At 40.5% G+C, this 17,927-nt stretch overlaps 1 protein-coding gene across 2 annotated transcripts in view; it reads left to right on the plus strand.

The window, feature by feature from the left end:
* CTNND2 (catenin delta 2) overlaps nucleotides 1-17,927 on the plus strand; it is a 731,828-nt gene that overhangs the window by 675,424 nt on the left and 38,477 nt on the right. The gene's annotated exons all lie outside the window — the stretch shown is intronic.

The raw sequence follows: 17,927 nt of genomic DNA on the forward strand, positions 1-17,927 counted from the left end.
GACATCCTTTAAAAAATGAGCCCTCGCTGAACTACTGCGACGGAAAAATAAAGTTATTGCGCGGAGAAGATGACCGCAGAAAATAATTGCAAGAAGTTAAATGGTCTTTGGGGAAAAAAAAGTAGTATAGTAAAAAAAAAAAATACATACAAGTTTGGTATCGTAGCAATCGCAGTGACCCATAGAATAAAGTTATGTCGTTTTGGTTTTAGTTTGTGCGCCGTAGAAACAAGAAGCACTGAAAGTTGGCGGAATGTCAGGTTTTTTCATTTTACTCCACTTAGAATTTTTTCATTACATTATAAGGTACATTAAATAGCACCATTACAAAATACAACTCGTGATTGTTCCCAGCAAGAGAAACCACGTAATCTTGTACATATGATACCTTTTAATGGCTAACAAAAATGCATGATGTAATAATAGCGAGCTTGCGAACCAACGCAGGGTTCTTCTTCAGCCTGAAGAAGAACCCTGCGTTGGTTCGCAAGCTCGCTATTATTACATCATGCATTTTTGTTAGCCATTAAAAGGTATTATATCTACAAGATTACGTGGTTTCTCTTGCTGGGAACAATCACATTTTGCTCTACTGGCTAACACGGTACCAGATCTTTTTTTTCAATCTACAACTCGGCCCGCAAAAAACAAGCCCTCAGACAGCAACATCGATGGATAAATAAAGGAGTTATGATTTTTTTTTTAAAGGAGGGAGGAAAAAACGAAAATGGAAAAAATAAAAGGCCCTCGTCATTAAGGGGTTAATATAAATAGAATCTTTGTCAATAATTTCTAATCATATTTATTTAACCCCTTAAAGCCAGTTATTTTAGGCTTCAGGTGAATGGTGATTCTTTTTTGTTTCTGCATCTCTGCTTTTTGAGCCACTTCCATTTCCATTGACGGGTATTGGGGCTTATTTTCCTGTTGGACGGGTTGCGTTTTATTGGCACCATTTCTGGGTACATTTAATTTATTGAAATATTTTTTTAAACATTTTTTGGAATATGGAAAAACAGCAATTCTGCAGTTGATTTTTAGGTTCTACTTTTACAGTGTTCATCCTAAATGACATTAACATCATTACTTAGATGTTACTTTAAATTTATATATTTTTGTTTATTATTTTTTGACTTTTTAAAAACAACCATTTATTTATGCGTTACCATATTCAGAGCGCCAGAGGAGGCGCAGATCCACTACAACTAAGTGCTATATCCATCAAAGTGAGTGCGTGAGCTGAGAACTGTGCTGTGAGGTTTTCTAAATGTACTGTGTCATAAGTGTGTGACTTGGGGTCAGTGACTTTAGAGTCAGGGATTTTGGAAGAGTAACTTATTCAATTACTGCTTATTCGAAATTTTTGCATATCCTTTTTTTCCCATCTAATCTATCTGTATGATCCCCATTTAGAATGTGCTCCATGATTGACAATGCCATCCAGTGTATATCTTGTGCCATGTATGCGGTCCTTGAATAGCCATTTGTGGGGGCATATGCTGTGCGAGATGTGAGCATGTTGCACTTTTGGAAGCCCAGATCCTGGGTTTAAAAAAGCAGCTTGCAACACTGAGATCTATTGGCAACATGGAATGGAGTTTGCTGCTCATTGAACACTCGCTGTGGTAGATGTGAGGGTAGATGGTAGTTTGGGAAAGCAGGATGAGCAGGCAGCTAGCAGGGTAACAGGAGGAGGAGTAGAGGGAAGAGATCCAGGGAGGCTAGTCCTGAACTGGGACACCAAGAAGTTTGCAAAGTTGGCTGATGAGGGGGATTGAATTACAAGATTAGCACTGCTGAAGCGCGACATGGCCTCTGACCATGTAGACAGATATCTGCTCCAGTAAAAAGGAGAATTCCTAGATGGGTCCAGCTTTTGAGAGATTCAATTATTAGGAGGACAGACAGGGCAATCTCCCCAAAAAAAAAAAAAAAAAGGATCAACAACTGTGTTCTCTTCCTGGCGCTCGCGAATCGGGTTGACAGATTACTAGGAGAACCTGGTGAGGAAAGTAATTAAGACAAACGGATCTCAATAACCTAGAAATTTGAGCAGAAAAGTGGCAAATGAGGTTTATGGGGGGCTTCACACGAGGGTGTTTTTGCGCGTACATAGGTGCGCACCCATGTACGTGCAAAAACCCATGTGAATGCAGGTCCGTGCAGTGTTTTCAATGGAGCCGCAGCTGCCGGCGGCTCCATTGAAAACAATGCTCTGCCGGCACCGCTGCATTCTTTTTCAGGGAAGGGCTTTTACATATAAGCCCTTCCCTAAAAAAGAAACATTTTAGTGTAAAAAAAAAAAAGAAAAAGTACTTTCCTGTCCGCTGCTGCTGTGTCCCCCACGGGTTGAAGAACTCATCTGCCGCAAGCAGCAGATGTTTCCTTCACCCCTGCTAGTTAAAAGAATTCCCTGCTGCTACATCTGCCACATCTGTACAGATGTAGCAGAGGAATTCTTCAATTCTCTACCGCAGCTGTCACACCTGTCAGCTGCGGTAGAGGATTTTGCTGCCGGCACCCCATCATCAGATTTCAGGGATGGGCTTTGAATATAAGCCCTTCCCTGAAAATCAAGTAAAAGTACTGTAAAAAGAAAAAAAAAACATTTAAAATCCCCACCTGCTGAAAGAGCTGTTTGTGATTGGCTGACGTGCTCAGCCAATCACAGGCAGCTCTCGACGAATTTTTGTTTTCAACTTATATTTAACCCCTTAAGGACATGGCCTATTTTGGCGTTGAGGACCAAGCGATTTTTGGTATTTTTCCATCTCCATTTTTCAAAAGCCATAACTTTTTTTTATTTTTCCGTCGACGCGGCCTTATAAGGGCTTGTTTTTTGCGTGGCGAACTGTAGTTTTTATCGGTGCCACTTTTGGGTACATAGACAATATCGTAAAACTTTAATTTTTTTTATGATAACCGGGAGAGAAAACGCATCAATTCTGACATAGATTTTTAATTTTTTTTTTTTTTACAGCGTTAATCATGCAGCATAAATGACGCACTAAATTTTTTCTGTGGGTCGGTACGGTTATAACAATACCAAAATTCTTATATTTTTTTTAGGTTTTTACACTTTTTTGCAATAAAAAACCTTTTTTTTTTGGAAATTTTTTTTCTCTATAGCTGCATTCAAAGTCCTGTAACTTTTTAATTTTTCTATGTACGGAGCTCTATAAGGGCTTATTTTTTGCGAGACGATCTGTCATTTTATTGTTACTATTTTGGCGAATGTACGGCTTTTTTGATCACTTTTATTGCATTTTTTGGGAGGCAAAATGCTAAAAATTTGCATTTTGCCTCTGTTTTTTAGCGTTTTTTTTAACGCTTTTTGTCGTACAAAATAAAAAGCGTGTTCAACTTTTTGTACACGTCGTTACGGATGCGTCAATACCCAATATGTGGGGTTTTAAATTTTTTTAACTTTTGTTTATGCTAATATTAGAAAAAGCATAAAGGGGTTTTTTAACATTTTTTTTTTACATTTTTATTTTTTTTACATTTTTATTTTCTTTTTTTTTTTACACTATTTGAGTCCTCTGAGGGACTTGCGGCACTATGCCTATGATCGCTGTCATAAGGCATGGCAGAGCTACTGCTCTGCCATGCCTTATCGCTTATACAGCGATCATAGGCAATACAGGACACCAGTGTCTGGCGTCCTGTTGCCATGGTGACAGGCCAGGCTCTCGCGATAACATTGCGAGAGCCGGCCGGAGACACAGAGGGAGTCCGCTCCCTCTGTGAACTCTTTCCCTGCCGCGATCTACTTAGATTGCGGCAGGGAAGGGGTTAACAGCGGGGGGTACATCTCCGATGGAGCGGGAAGGGGTTAAAGCCCTTCCCTGAAATCAATTGCCAGCAGCAGAATCCTCTACCGCAGCTGTCGTGTGACAGCTGCAGTAGAGAATTGACAAATTCCTCTGCTGCATCTGCCACAGATGTGGCAGATGTCGGAGCAGGGAATTCTTTTAACTAGCGGGGGTGAAGGAAACATCTGCCGCATGCGGCAGATATGTTCTTTATGCCCGCGGGGATCACGGCAGGGGTGGAGAGGTGTGTGTGTGTGTGTGTGTGTGTTTATTTATATATATATATATATATATATATATATATATATATATATATAATTTTTTTTTTTTTTTTTTTACACTAAAATGTCTTTTTCAGGGAAGAGCTTATATGTAAAGCCCTTCCCTGAAAAATAATGCAGGGCTGCCGGCAGAGCATTGTTTTCAATGGAGCCGCCGACAGCAGCTACGGCTCCATTAAAAACAATGCGTGCATTCCCAATGGTGCACGCATGTCCTATCTTTGCAGGCAATTGAAGAATTGAAGAATTCCTCTGCTACATCTGCACAGACGTGGCAAATGTAGCACAAAAACATGCTTGTGTGAAGCCACCCTAAGGGCGCCCACCCACTGGCGTTTGCGATTTTCGTGCGTGAAAAACGTTTTTCGCGGCGTTTTTTGCCGCGTTTTCGCGGCTTTTCCATCAATTTCCATTGACTTTTTTTCATGGGTGCATTAGGAGAAAAATAAGGACACATATGCAACTGACAGTTCCTATGTTAAAAATCGCAACGCAACGCAAAAAAAAAAACGCCAGTGGACAGGAGTACATTCAATTCTAATTGCTCTTGAGAAAAAACGCAAAGAAAAAAAAATCGCCAGTGGGTGGGCGCCCTAACACTGATAAATGTAAGGTTCTGCACATGAGCAGAGGAAATCTGTCACCGTTACACATTATGCCTGAGGAAGAACCCTGAGGGGTTCGGAAGCTCTCTATGACATCATGTATTTTTGTTGGCCATTAAAAGGTCTCATATCTACAGGATTACTTGGTTTCTCTTAATAGGAACAATCACATTTTGCTTAACTAGCTAAAATGGTACTAAACTTTTTTGTTTTACCATTACACACTAAATGGGAAACCACTGGAGAACACCGACATGGGGGGGCCTGATGAGAACATCCCCTCTTTACAAATCACTGGTCAGACCACAGATGGCATATTGTTGTTAGTGTAATACAGCACTTCAGGTATATTCTGGCGTTTCAAATTAAAAGAGAATCAGGTAAAGTAACAAAGAAGTCGACACATCACATTTAGTCAGTGTAATCAAGTTAGTTTCCCTTTATTATAACAGGAGTTTATATAGATAATGGATGGCTTTATGCCAGACAGGAAATGCGTCACACATACATATTAATGCAGAGGTTTGTCATATATTTAATTTTTTCAATCAGTTTTTTGTAACTTTCTTTGCTGACAATAAAAAAAGCAGCTTAGTTTCTCTTTTTTTCCTGTTGTTGACTGAAACAGATGTCTACCCTGTCTGTTACTTCGTAACCGCAAAACAAATTGGGAGTTTTATTTGAAAAAGCTTAGCCAAGATCCTTTGCCCTATTCATAGTTCTATATGAAGGATTTAAGGAGGCAGTGTGCAGTAAAGTTTATTTTCAGTATATATTTATATGTTATGGTTCTTGTCGAGAGAACTGGTCATCAGTCTCCATGCAGAGTCGTCTTCTGAGTTGTGTACTAGGTTTGTGGTGAGTGTTTTCTTATTAAATGGGATATAATAAATCAAAGTTGCATATATTACAACCATGAACACATGCCCTGCTGCATAACAGATGAACAAGAAAACAGGTCAGCACGCAAGAGACTCAGTAAAGAGAACCTTTACATTTTACTAAATAGAATGTTAAAACATCACTACAGAAGAGACTCGTTCCAAAAAAAGAAATCATCAGAAAAAAAGGAAAGCATTCAGCATGTCCTATTCATAAAGACATGTATATGCAAATCCTATCCAATGCTATCACAATCATGTTTACAGTAATGACTGTAATAAAAGAAGCATATTAAATACTACATATTCACATGTACGGAACAATAAGAACATGAACATATCAATAATGCCAACCTTATCACCTGCGCCCCAATAAGGTTGGCATCAATGACCATGTCCTTATTATTGTTCTGTATATGTGAATATGTAGTATTTAATATGCTTGTTTTATTATAGTCATTACTGTAAACATTATTGTTAGCATGATTGCATCCCGAGAGCCTCGGGTTTTAAGGGAATTAAGTAATGTGATAATTATAAGACACAAGGTTTTGTCTAAGGACTCAATATAGACGGGGTCCAGCTCCACTGGATTGGCACACAGCCAATGTGGTGCCGATATTCAAAAGGGGGTCAAAAAATGAACCTGGAAATTACAGACCGATAAGTGTTACTGCCAATGTGGGTAAAATGTTTGAATGTTTTCTAATAAGGAAGATGGAACAATACCTCTCCAGCGCCACTTATTGGAAGGCAGCATTCCTGCCAGTCATGGAGTAAAATATCTATATGATGGGCTCCTTGCTATAAACGGATTGCACCTTCCAGGATAGAACGCCTTGCTACATTTATCAGCAGAGCTTTAAACTAGAACAATATGGGGAGGGAAGTGAAAGGCCATGTGAACATATACAGCAAATGAATAAAATTGAGAACCTTGTAGAAAAGAAGAACAAAGCCAAAAAATTTGGAAGGAAAGTAGAGGAGCAAGAGACACCGATCAGAAACGAACATGTTTTTACACAAATGCCCAGAGCATGGGAAACAGACAAGGAAAATTGGCTCTCCAAACACAGGAAGAGAAATATGATGTCATCGGCATCACGGAAACTTGGTGGAATGATGCACATGATTTGGAATACAAGGCTTGAAGGATACGACTTATTTATAAGGAACAGACCTAATAAAAGGGGAGGAGGTGTTGTGTTGTATGTTAGGAAAGCATAATCTCCACCGAGATTCAAGCTTCAGAGCATGAGAGTTCTGTAGAAACTGTTTGGGTAAGAATACAAGGAGAGAACAATAGAAAGATAATCATTGCAGGCATTTACTATAGGCTGCTTGGAGAATCGGAAGATATGGAGGAACTCTTTCTACATCAGATAGCCAAGTTCAGAAAAAGTATGACATTTTAGCTTTACAGACATTTGTTGGGAATCTCCCTCAGGTAAAAGTAATGGATCCAATAAATTCTTATCCGCTCTTGCTGACAACTTTATCTACCAAAAGGTAGAAGAGAAAACAAGGGATCTGCTATCTTGGACCTAATCTTACCAACTGGGAGGAAATGTTTGAGGGAGTAAGGATGGTTGGGACCTTGGGGGGCAGTGATAACCTTGAATTTTGGTAAACCTGAAAAGGTTGAATTTCAGAAGGGCAGATTTTACTGAACTCCGAAAGAGGGTAGGAAGGATCCAATGGCTGGATGTTCTTAAGGACAGAAATGCTTAAGAAGGTTTGGAAATATTGCGAAATTAGATACTCAAAGCACAATAATTAACAATACCTAAAAGAAGGAAGTATAGGAAGCATTTTAAGAGACTCAGGGCTTTAACCCAGGAGCTTCTGTCTTCCAGGCGGCAGCCCTATCTGCTGAGCTCCCATGCTAAACCTCGTTCTTGTTCCTAGTTCCTGCTCCTATTTCCCTGATTGGCTCCACTTTGTCCTTATATTACATAACCTTTATAGACCTGGCCTAGCACCTCCCATCCTTGCAAGGTTATTCTGTAATGGGCTGGAGAGTCTCGTATTGTAACTCAAGTGGACAGATAGCGTGGTCAAGGAAAGGTAATGGGTAAATACCTGTTGCATTACAAGACGTCGTAACAGGTAGCAGCAATAGTGTAGGGAGGAGCTATGGGTAGTAGAGCTAGACTAAAGGCAAAGAGGCAAAATGAGTGGAACAGGTTTACACAGGAGGTGGTGAGTTCTCCTTTAATGGAAGTCTTCAAATAGAGACTCGACAAAAACATCTATTGGGGATATAAGAAATTCAATTAGACCATGTTTTAAAATATTTCTTCACCTTTCCTTCTTGGATCCTTGGAAAAGTCTGTTTTTTTTCAAAGCTGCTTATAGTACAGATCTCGTTGAGCCATTTCTGGACACCAAGACGGTCAGTTTCCTACCTGTGTCTTGGGATTAGTATTGTGGCTGCGTCTATAAGGAATGGGAGCAAGAAGTTTTGTTTTCCCGAAATGGTCGGGGAGGGGGAGACTTATGTTTAGCAGGAAATGCCTTGGTGAGATTACTACTTCATGTTCAAGAATAAGGCTTGATATGTTTTGCACTTCACTCAGGAAAGGCTGGAAAGATTAGCATGAAAACAAAATGTGAGCGTTTTCCTTCCACATTAAGGCCTCTCTAACAAATCGGAGGATATTTTGGATCGATTTTATGGAGAAGGTATGAAGTTTTGTACCATCTGGAAGTTATTTTGTAATTTAGTTCTTGGTATCTTATTGATGTTGAGTTTGAGTGTGAGTTTAAGATGGTCTTAATTCATTCAAGTCATCTTGTAAGAATACAGTGTCGAGGTCTCTCTCCCAACGGGTGATATATATGAATCCCTCATATATTATATATAATATGGGAGTGTGTGATATAATTTGGAGATAATTTCCCAGAAGGGATAACCTTGATCGAAAAGCTTGTGAACAAGCCAGTCGTGGTTAGCATCCAGAATATCTGGTTGGAAAAGAGATATCGAGTCTACGATTGCCTCATAGTCCCTTTTGTTCAGTTAGGGTAAGCATCGTGTGTTTTGGAGGCCTTCTAGTGGGATAAACATGTTATTGAAGAGCTTCAAAACTGGCGTGTTGGGATATTTGGAAAGTTGTAAGAGGTAGTTTGAGTCTTTTCAATTTGTTTGGCATTAAATTTAAGAAGGGAGTGTATCCACCTATAGAGGGTATAAACGTCCTTGAGCGGGTTGATGATTTCTTTTAGTAAGGGTTTATTGTGTGGGGTTAACCAGGGTAATGAATGGCGTTTGGTCCTTAAGGGATAGGGTTCTAATTCAACCCATAGTTTGTTGTTGGAGAGGTGTGTTAGCTCAATTATTTTAACTAAGTGTACTGCATTGTAGTAGGATTTGAAGTCTGTTAGAACAATACCCCCAGCATTTCTGTGCCTAATAAGAGTTACATAATTAACTCTGACCTTTATTTAGCCAAATCAATTTATAGATTAGACATTTCAGTTTAATAAAGAAGGATTGAGGCATTTCTATAGGGAGTACTTGTAACAGGTAGAGGACTTTCGGTAATACTGTCATTTTTATTAAGTTCTTCCTTCCCAACCATGAAGTCTGGAAGGTAATTCATGTAGTTAAATCTTTTTCAATTTTGTCTAGTTTGTATAGGTCCAATAGCTCTAAGGAAATTTTGGTTCCTAGATGTTATGTGGGAGCAAGTATTTTTAGAGGGGGATATTTTGGATAATCGGGCCCACATTGTTTTATCTATATTTATGTTGAGTATTTGTTATTTAGAGAAATTAAGTTTAAAATTTGAGATTTCACCAAAAATTCTCTCAGGAAAGGTTTCAGAGAAAAGAGGGGTTGAATATAAATAACTGGACATCATCTGCAAAGTAAATTCCACTTGTTCCATATTGATGAGGTTTGGAAGGAGAAGCTTGATTCTTTTAGCGAGGCTTTTTGCATTCAGTTTGATGTAATTATTGATTAGAGACATTGGTCTGTAGCTGCTACAGGGGGTGTGGTCATTCTCTTTCTTGGGAATAAGGGAGATGTGGCATTACCGTATATACCGGCGTATAAGACGACTTTTGAACCCCGAAAAATCTGCTCTGCAGTCGGGGGTCGTCTTATGCGCCGGTAATACAAAAAAAAAAAAAAGTGTAAAAAAAAAAAAATTTTTATTACTCACCTCCCACGGCGTTCTGTCGCGCTCCGGCAGGCTGTCGCTCGCTCCTCGTCCCCGGCGCAGCATAGCTTTCTGAATGCGGGGCTTGAAATCCCCGCTTCCAGAAAGCTAATACACACGCCGGCAGCCATGACAGCATTGAATGGCTGTGATTGGCTAAAGCACACGTGGCTTCAGCCAATCACACTATTCAATGACATCATTGAATGGCTGTGATTGGCTGAAGGCGCACGTGTTAGCAATCACACCCATTCAATGATGTCATTGAATAGTGTGATTGGCTGAAGCCACGTGTGCTTTAGCCAATCACAGCCATTCAATGATGTCATGGCTGCCGGCGTGTGTATTAGCTTTCTGGAAGCGGGGATTTCAAGCCCCGCATTCAGAAAGCTATGCTGCGCCGGGGACGAGGAGCGAGCGACAGCCTGCCAGAGCGCGACAGAACGCCGGGGGAGGTGAGTAATGAATTTATTTTTTTTTTCTCCACTGTATACCGGCGTATAAGGTGACAGTTGGGGGGTCGTCTTATACGCCCCGTCGCCTTATACGCCGGTATATACGGTAATATGATTGAAGCATTTGTGAATTGGGTTATGGTGTCTTTAAATGGTTTATAATAGACTAGCTTACCCGTCGCGCGTTGCTGCGAAGACAGACATACATGCATTCGTTTTTATATATCTAGATAACCAATCACAGCACAGCTTTCATGTTACCTCAGTGGTATAATATATAACACCCAATCACAGCACAGCTTTCATGTTACCTCAGCAGTAAGAGAAATAACAACCAATCACAGCGCAACTTTCATTTTACCTCAGCATTTTCAATATCCAGCAATTGTCTTGCGAAACGTTCGGCGGATGCATCATTTTGTAGTTGAACACGCTTACTCGTAATGCCTTTTGCTTTCGTGCTTGACATGGAAATCAAATGATCTTTGTCTGGGGGCATAACTGTCGATGATGCTCGTTCGCGCGCCACCTATCGTAGGATAGATGTACTATGCCAGTAATCTTGCCAGGAGTGTACTCAACAACTTCCCATAGATTCATGGCGATTGGATGAATGGTGTAGTAATGCATAAAGGACAGACAGACAGACATACATTCATTTATATATATCAGGAAGTGAGAATTAGATTCCTTACGTAAAATTTGGACACTAATTCTTTTGCGCATAGAATTGATTCGAGTTGTGACCCATTACCTTTTCCTATTTATGACATAATCAATGCTCGTGCTAAACTTCAAGTTTTTATCACATTGGGAAGTGAGAGAATTAGATTCCGTACGTAAAATTTGAACGCTAATTCTTTTGCGCTTAGAATTCAATAATCGAGTTGGAACCCTTTAACTTTTCCTATTTATGACATAATCAATGCTCGTGCCAAATTTCAAGTTTCTATGTCATAGGGAAGTGATAGAATTAGATTCCGTACGTACAATTTGGACGCTAATTCTTTTGCGCTTAGAATTAATCGAGTTGGGACTTATTAGCTTTTCCTATTTATGACATAATCAATGCTCGTGCCAAATTTCATGTTTCTACGACATCGGGAAGTGAGAGAATTAGTGGCAATGATGGAAATCAAATGATCTACATGACGGCGTAACTGTCGACGCTGCTCGCACGCGCGCCATTTATCATAGGATAGATGTACTAGTAATCTTTCCAGGAGTGTACTCAACAACTTCCCAAAGTTTCATGGTGATCGGATGAATGGTGTAGTAGCGCATAAAGGACAAACAGACAGACACACAGACACGCATACATTCAATTTTATATATATATAGACTAGCTTACCCGTCGCGCGTTGCTGCGAAGACAGACAGACAGACATACATTCGTTTTTATATATCTAGATAACAACCAATTACAGCGCAGCTTTTTTAGGTTACCTCAGTGGTATAATATATAACAACCAATCACAGCGCAGCTTTCATGTTACCTCAGCGTTATAATATATAACACCCAATCACAGCGCAGCTTATATGTTACCTCAGCAGTATAATATAGAACACCCAATCACAGCGCAGCTTTCATGTTACCTCAGCAGAAAGAGAAATAACAACCAATCACAGCGCAACTTTTATTCTGCCTCAGCAATATAAAAAATAGCAACCAATCACAGCACAGATTTCATGTAACCTGAGTAGTATAAGTAGTATCAACCAATCACAGCACAGCTTTCATGTTAGCTCAGTATAATATATAGCAACCAATCACAGCACAGCTTTCATGTTACCTCAGCAGTATAAGAAATGGCAACCAATCACAGCACAGCTTTCATTTTACCTCAGCATTCTCAATATTGAGCAATTGTCTTGTGAAACGTTCGGCGGATGCATCATTTTGTAGTTGAACACGCATCCCGTTGCTCGTAATGCCTTTTGCTTTCGTGCTTGAAATGGAAATTAAACGATCTTTGTCTGGGGGGCATAACTGTCGACGATGCTCACACGCGCGCCACCTATCTTAGGATAGATGTACTATGCCAGTAATCTTCCCAGGAGTGTACTCAACTTCACAAATTTTCATGGCGATTGGAAGAATGGTGTAGTAATGCATAAAGGACAGACAGACAGACATATATTCATTTTTATATATATAGATGACATCAGGAAGTGAGAGAATTAGATTCTGTACGTAAAATTTGGACGCTAATTCTTTTGCACTTAGAATAGAATAATTGAGTTGGGACCCATTAGCTTTTCCTATTTATGACATAATCAATGCTCATGTCAAATTTCAAGTTTCTATGACATTGGGAAGTGAGAAAATAATTAGATTCCGTACATAAAATTTGGACGCTAATTCTTTGGCGCTTAGAATTGATCGGGTTGGGACTCATTTAACTTTTCCTATTTATGATATCAATGCTCGTGCCAAATTACATTGGGAAGTGAGAAAATTAGATTCCGTACGTAAAATTTGGACGCTAGTTCTTTGGCGCTTGGAATTAAATAATCGAATTGGGACCCATTAGCTTTTCCTATGTATGACCTAATCAATGCTCGTGCCAAACTTCATGTTTCTACGACATCGGCAAGTGAGAGAATTAGTGGCAATGATGGAAATCGAACGATCTACGTGGGGGGGCGTAACTGTCGACGGTTGCACGCGCGCCATTTATCACAGGATAGATGTACTATGCCAGTAATCTTCCCAGGAGTGTACTCAACAACTTCCCAAAGTTTCATGCCGATCGGATGGATGGTGTAGTAGCGCATAAAGGACAAACAAACAGACACACAGAGAGACGGACACGCATACAGACACACGCATACATTCAATTTTATATATATAAATGGAGCTAAAGCCATCTGGGCCAGACTTTTGCCGTTAGGGAGGTTGTTAAGGACATCCTTGATTTCTTTTAGGGAGATTGGGCTGTTCAGCACTGGTTTCTGGGGGGTGGAGATTTGTGGAAGAGATCGATTTTAAGATGTTTTGTATTTGATTAATTTTATGTGAGCTTGAGCTCTCTTTGTCAGTATTATAAAAGTCAGAGTAATAGAAGAATATTTTGGGTAGATCGTCTATTGTGTAGTGCAGTTGGTCTTTTTATTTTGGTTTTAGTGATAAAGGTTTTAACGTTTTGTTTTTTGATCAAGGAAGCTAGTCTTTTTCCGCATTTGTCAGATAGAGCATAATATTTGAATTTATCGTAGAAAAGGTATTTTTTGTCTTTCTGTTAAGCAATTCCTTTGTTTTAGTGTGTAAGTCAAAAAGGGCTTTTTCTATAAGACGTGTAGTCATTCTTTTGTGTTGTAGTTCTAGTTTTTTAATTTGATCAATAAGGTCCTTTTTTTCTTTATCTCTTTCTTCTCCTTCTAGTATCAAAAGGCCTCGTATTACCGCCTTATGAGCCTCCCACACAATTATGGGTTTTGTGAGGCAACTTGCGTGGTCCTTGAAATACTTCTGGATGTTTTTGTTGATAATAGCGATGTCCTCTTTGTTTTGGAGAAGGCTATCATTTAATATCCAGTTTGTTGAACACCTTTTTTTGTTGGAAGGGCCATTTCAAGGGAAAAAGGAGCATAGTCTATTAGAAGTATTAAGTCATATGAGGATTTCATCACAGAGCTGAGTAAATGGTGCAGTACACAGATGTTATCTATTCTAGAGTGTTTGTTTTTTATGCACCGGTGAGTAGAAGGAAAAGTCTTTTGTGGAGGGATTACTTATCCTCCAGGGGTCGACCAGATTTAGTTTGGAAAATATTTTTTTGATTTTCTTTAACCCCTTCCAGCCCCTGATGTAAGGGTACGCCATGGCAGGCTGATACTTCCTGCAAAATGATGTACCCTTGCGTCATCGGGATAGCGCAAGATCATGACTGATCTCACGCTATCCCGCGGCGGGAGTCGGCTGTCAGTGATAGCCGGCCTCCCGCTGCAACAGCGGGGGGGCATCGGAGAATATAAATATAAATAAAAATAAATATAAAGAACAGCAACCACCTTATAAATGGTATGGCAACGAATGCAAGAAGTCTGATCGGTAAAGTGGGTGAGCCTGAAGTGAGAATGTCTGATGCAAGTTACGATATAGCGGAAATAACAAAAACATGGGTTGATGATAAGTGTGATTTGGTCTGTGAATTTACAGGGTTACAATCTCCTCAGAAGAGACTGTAGGGAATAGAAAGGGGGAGGGGTATGTCTGTATGTTAAATCGTACTTATTACCGAGGCTACGGGAAGATATAGGTGCAGGAGATGAACACGTGGAATCTCTGTGGGTAGAAATACAGGGAGAAAAAAAATAACAAAATCCTGATAGGGGGTTTCTATAGGCCACCAAAAGCAACAGAAGAAACTGAAATTAAGGCAAATAAAAGAAGTGTCAAACCGCAATGCAGTAATTATTAAGGGGGACTTTAATTATCCGGATATAATACGGGATGACGAAGCCTGCCAATCTCATAGGGGTGATACGTTCTTGAGAACAATTAAAGATAACTACCTTACCCAATTTGTGCGGGAGCCAACTAGAGGGAGGGCCACTCTGGACTTATTATTAACTAACAAACCGGACCAAACAACTGGGTGCAGGTTGAGGGACCATAATATAATTAAGAAGCCTTATCAGGGAGCGACTAATAAACTAAACTTTAGTAAAGCAAAATTTGATCAGCTTAGAACTACTATTGGTAACATTAATTGGGACAACGTCCTCCAAAAATATCAGTACAGACAGCAAATGGGAGGAGTTTAAAAATATCCTAATGACCTCATGTGAGCAGTTCATTCCCTTTAAAAACAAAAGAACTAGAAGTAGAAGAAAACTCGACAAGAATGTAAGGAGGGCAATAAATGAAAAAAAAAAGCGTTTAAACTACTAGAACAAGAAGGCAGCGAAGAAGCACTAACATTGTACAAGGGAACAAACAAAATATGCAAAGATAAGATCAAAATTGCTAAGGTGTGTAGGCAAAAAGACTTTTCACTGAGAGCACTGGCCCTTTAACAAATATTGCAGGAGAAATCATAGAAGACGATGGGAGGAAGGCAAATCTATTAAATAGTTTCTTTTGAAGTGTATTCATGAATGAAAAAGAAATGCCACACGAGATGCAGGGGATAAAAGGAACTCACCGCTACATATTGCATGCCTATCACAGGAGGAAGTGCAGAGCCAGTTAAAGAGGATTAAAATCGATAAATCGCCAAGCCCAAATAGAATACACCCAAGGGTTCTAAGTGACGTGATAACTAGACTGGTATTTCTTATTTATGGACACTGTCGAGACCAGGCTTGTACCATTGGATTGGCGCATTGCCAATGTGGTTCCAATATACAGAAAGGGTTCTAAAAGAGAGCCTGGTAACTACGGGCCGGTAAGTCTCACTTCAGTAATTTTGAAAAATGTTTGAGGGGTTTCTGAGAGATGCCATCCTAGAATACCTCAAGGAAAACAACAGTATAACTCCTTATCAGCCCGGGTTCATGAGTGGTCGATCATCTGAGACCAATCTGATTAGCTTCTATGATGTTCTACGTTCGACCTGGGAAATTCTATTGATCTCGTATATCTGGATTTCTTTAATTAGAAACAGGAAATCACTACTTATCTCCATGAAGGAGAGCGGATTGCTGAGGATGCAATTAATGTCCCATCAAGTCAGGAGACATCTCTTCTAGGGGATCTGGTGTGGTCCAGTTTCATTCCTCTCATCTTCCTTGGTTTGTTCGTGGTTACGTGAGTCCAAGAATCTGTTTTGGGGAGAGGAGGCAGGTCAAGTGATTCCTCCGCTGATGTCCATTCAGGGATCTGGAAGTGGGATAAGTCTAATTTGTTTAAGACTAGGGGGAGGTCCTTGGGTGTTTTGATGATCCAAATTCTGTTCAGGCTTGAAATGGCCAGGCCAAATAGGAATAGCCATTTATAGGGTGTTTTCTTTTTCTCTTAGCACTCTTGTAAGGAGTTGAAGTTGTCTTATAGATTCCAATGTAAAATTGGAAAGGGGAGGGCAAGAGAAGGGGAGAGAGGGAGATATATCTCTCTCTCGCCGGGAGGGGGCATGTCTCCCGGCCGCTATCTGCGTGGTGGTCGGTTGTGTTGCTTGCCGTGCCACCGGGTATACTTTTATCTCCTAGGTGGCTGCGAAAGAGTGCAGTAGTGTGTTCTCTGGGGCCAGTGGCGGCACAAAGAACGTGCAGGCGTACAGGTTAGTGCGGAAGATGGGGTATGGAAACTGTCGGTCCCACACCAGGCAAAGCCGAGTGCTGTACTACAGGTCGGGGATACAAAGGCCTCAGTAGGTGAAATGTGAGGTAAATTTTACCACTCTGTAAAATGGGTAACAGATGGACAGGGCCTGTAGCTCACTTATTCTCCTTGCAGAGGTAATGGCCACTAAGAATATGGTTTTTAGGGTTAAATTACTAATGGAGATTGAACGTATGCATTCAAACGGAGATCAGGATAGACCCATAAGGACCTAATTTAAGTTCCATTGGGGTACTATGTTACTGATCCTAGGCTTCAGCCTCTCCGCTGCCTTAAGAAATCTTGCTATCCAGGGGTTTTCTGAAAGGTCTACTGTTAAAGAAGGCATTGGGTGCTGCTATCTGGACCCTCAAGGTGTTTGGAGAGAAATTCTTGTCCAGACTCCGCTGAAGGAACTCCAGGATCTTGGGGATGTTGGGATGGGAAAAACTGATTTCCATTTCCCTCCACCAAGTTGCAAACTTCTTCCAGGTTTGTTGGTAAATTTTGTTTGTCGACTCCTTCCTACTGAGTAGCAACATGCTCACTACCTCTGAGGAGAAACCTCATTTTAGTAACATGGATTTCTCAAAATGCAAGCTTCTAGGTGAAGGCTTGTCAGGTCGGAGTGCTTTAGAGGACCCTGAGTTAGGAGGTCTGGATGTACTGGCAGTGTGACTGGAACCTGCCATCTTAGACTCTTTATAAGCCCAAACCAGTGCCTTCTTGGCCAAAAGGGAGCTATTAATATCCGTTTGCACTTCTGAGAGCGAAACTTCTGCAGAACCCTCGGAATCGCTGGAATTGAAGGGAAAGCATAGACCAGTCCTTGACCCCAGTCCTGTGTCATGGCATCTATTGCCACTGGGTGGTCTCTTGGACTAAGTAAGAAGAATCTTTTTACTTTGCAATTTCTTGTCGCGAAGAGGTCTGTGTGCAGCAGTCCTCACCTGGTTGTTGAAGATCTCCTGTGAAAGGGACCATTCCCCGGGATGAACTTTTTGTCTGCTTAGGAAGTCTGCCTCCTAATTTAGGACTCCCTTTAGATAGGCTGCTGAGATTAACAAGACATTTTTCTCCCCTCAGGAAGATCTTTTCTGCTATGCTCCGTAGATCCCCACATCTTGTCCCTCCCTGACTTCTGATGTAGGCTACTGCCGTCATGTTGCCTGAAAGGATCTTCAGATGCCTGTGCTGGACCACCCCATTGATCTTCTTAATAGACTTCAGGATCACTAAAAATGTATCAGAATGGGCTGGCACTTTGTATCCACTATGTGTGGGAGTATACGCCAAGCAGCCACCCCTCTCTATATCAAGAGGCAGTGTGAGTGGCTGTCTCATCGGTGTCCTGCACAGGTGTAATTAGCTCCCTCATCTGGTAGTCTGCTACCTGCATGGTGAGAGGATGCATCTATATGCACTCCTTACTCAGTAAGTAATGGCCATTTTCTGT

Source organism: Eleutherodactylus coqui, chromosome 9 (genome assembly GCF_035609145.1).
Source record: "Eleutherodactylus coqui strain aEleCoq1 chromosome 9, aEleCoq1.hap1, whole genome shotgun sequence".
Lineage (NCBI taxonomy): Eukaryota > Metazoa > Chordata > Amphibia > Anura > Eleutherodactylidae > Eleutherodactylus > Eleutherodactylus coqui.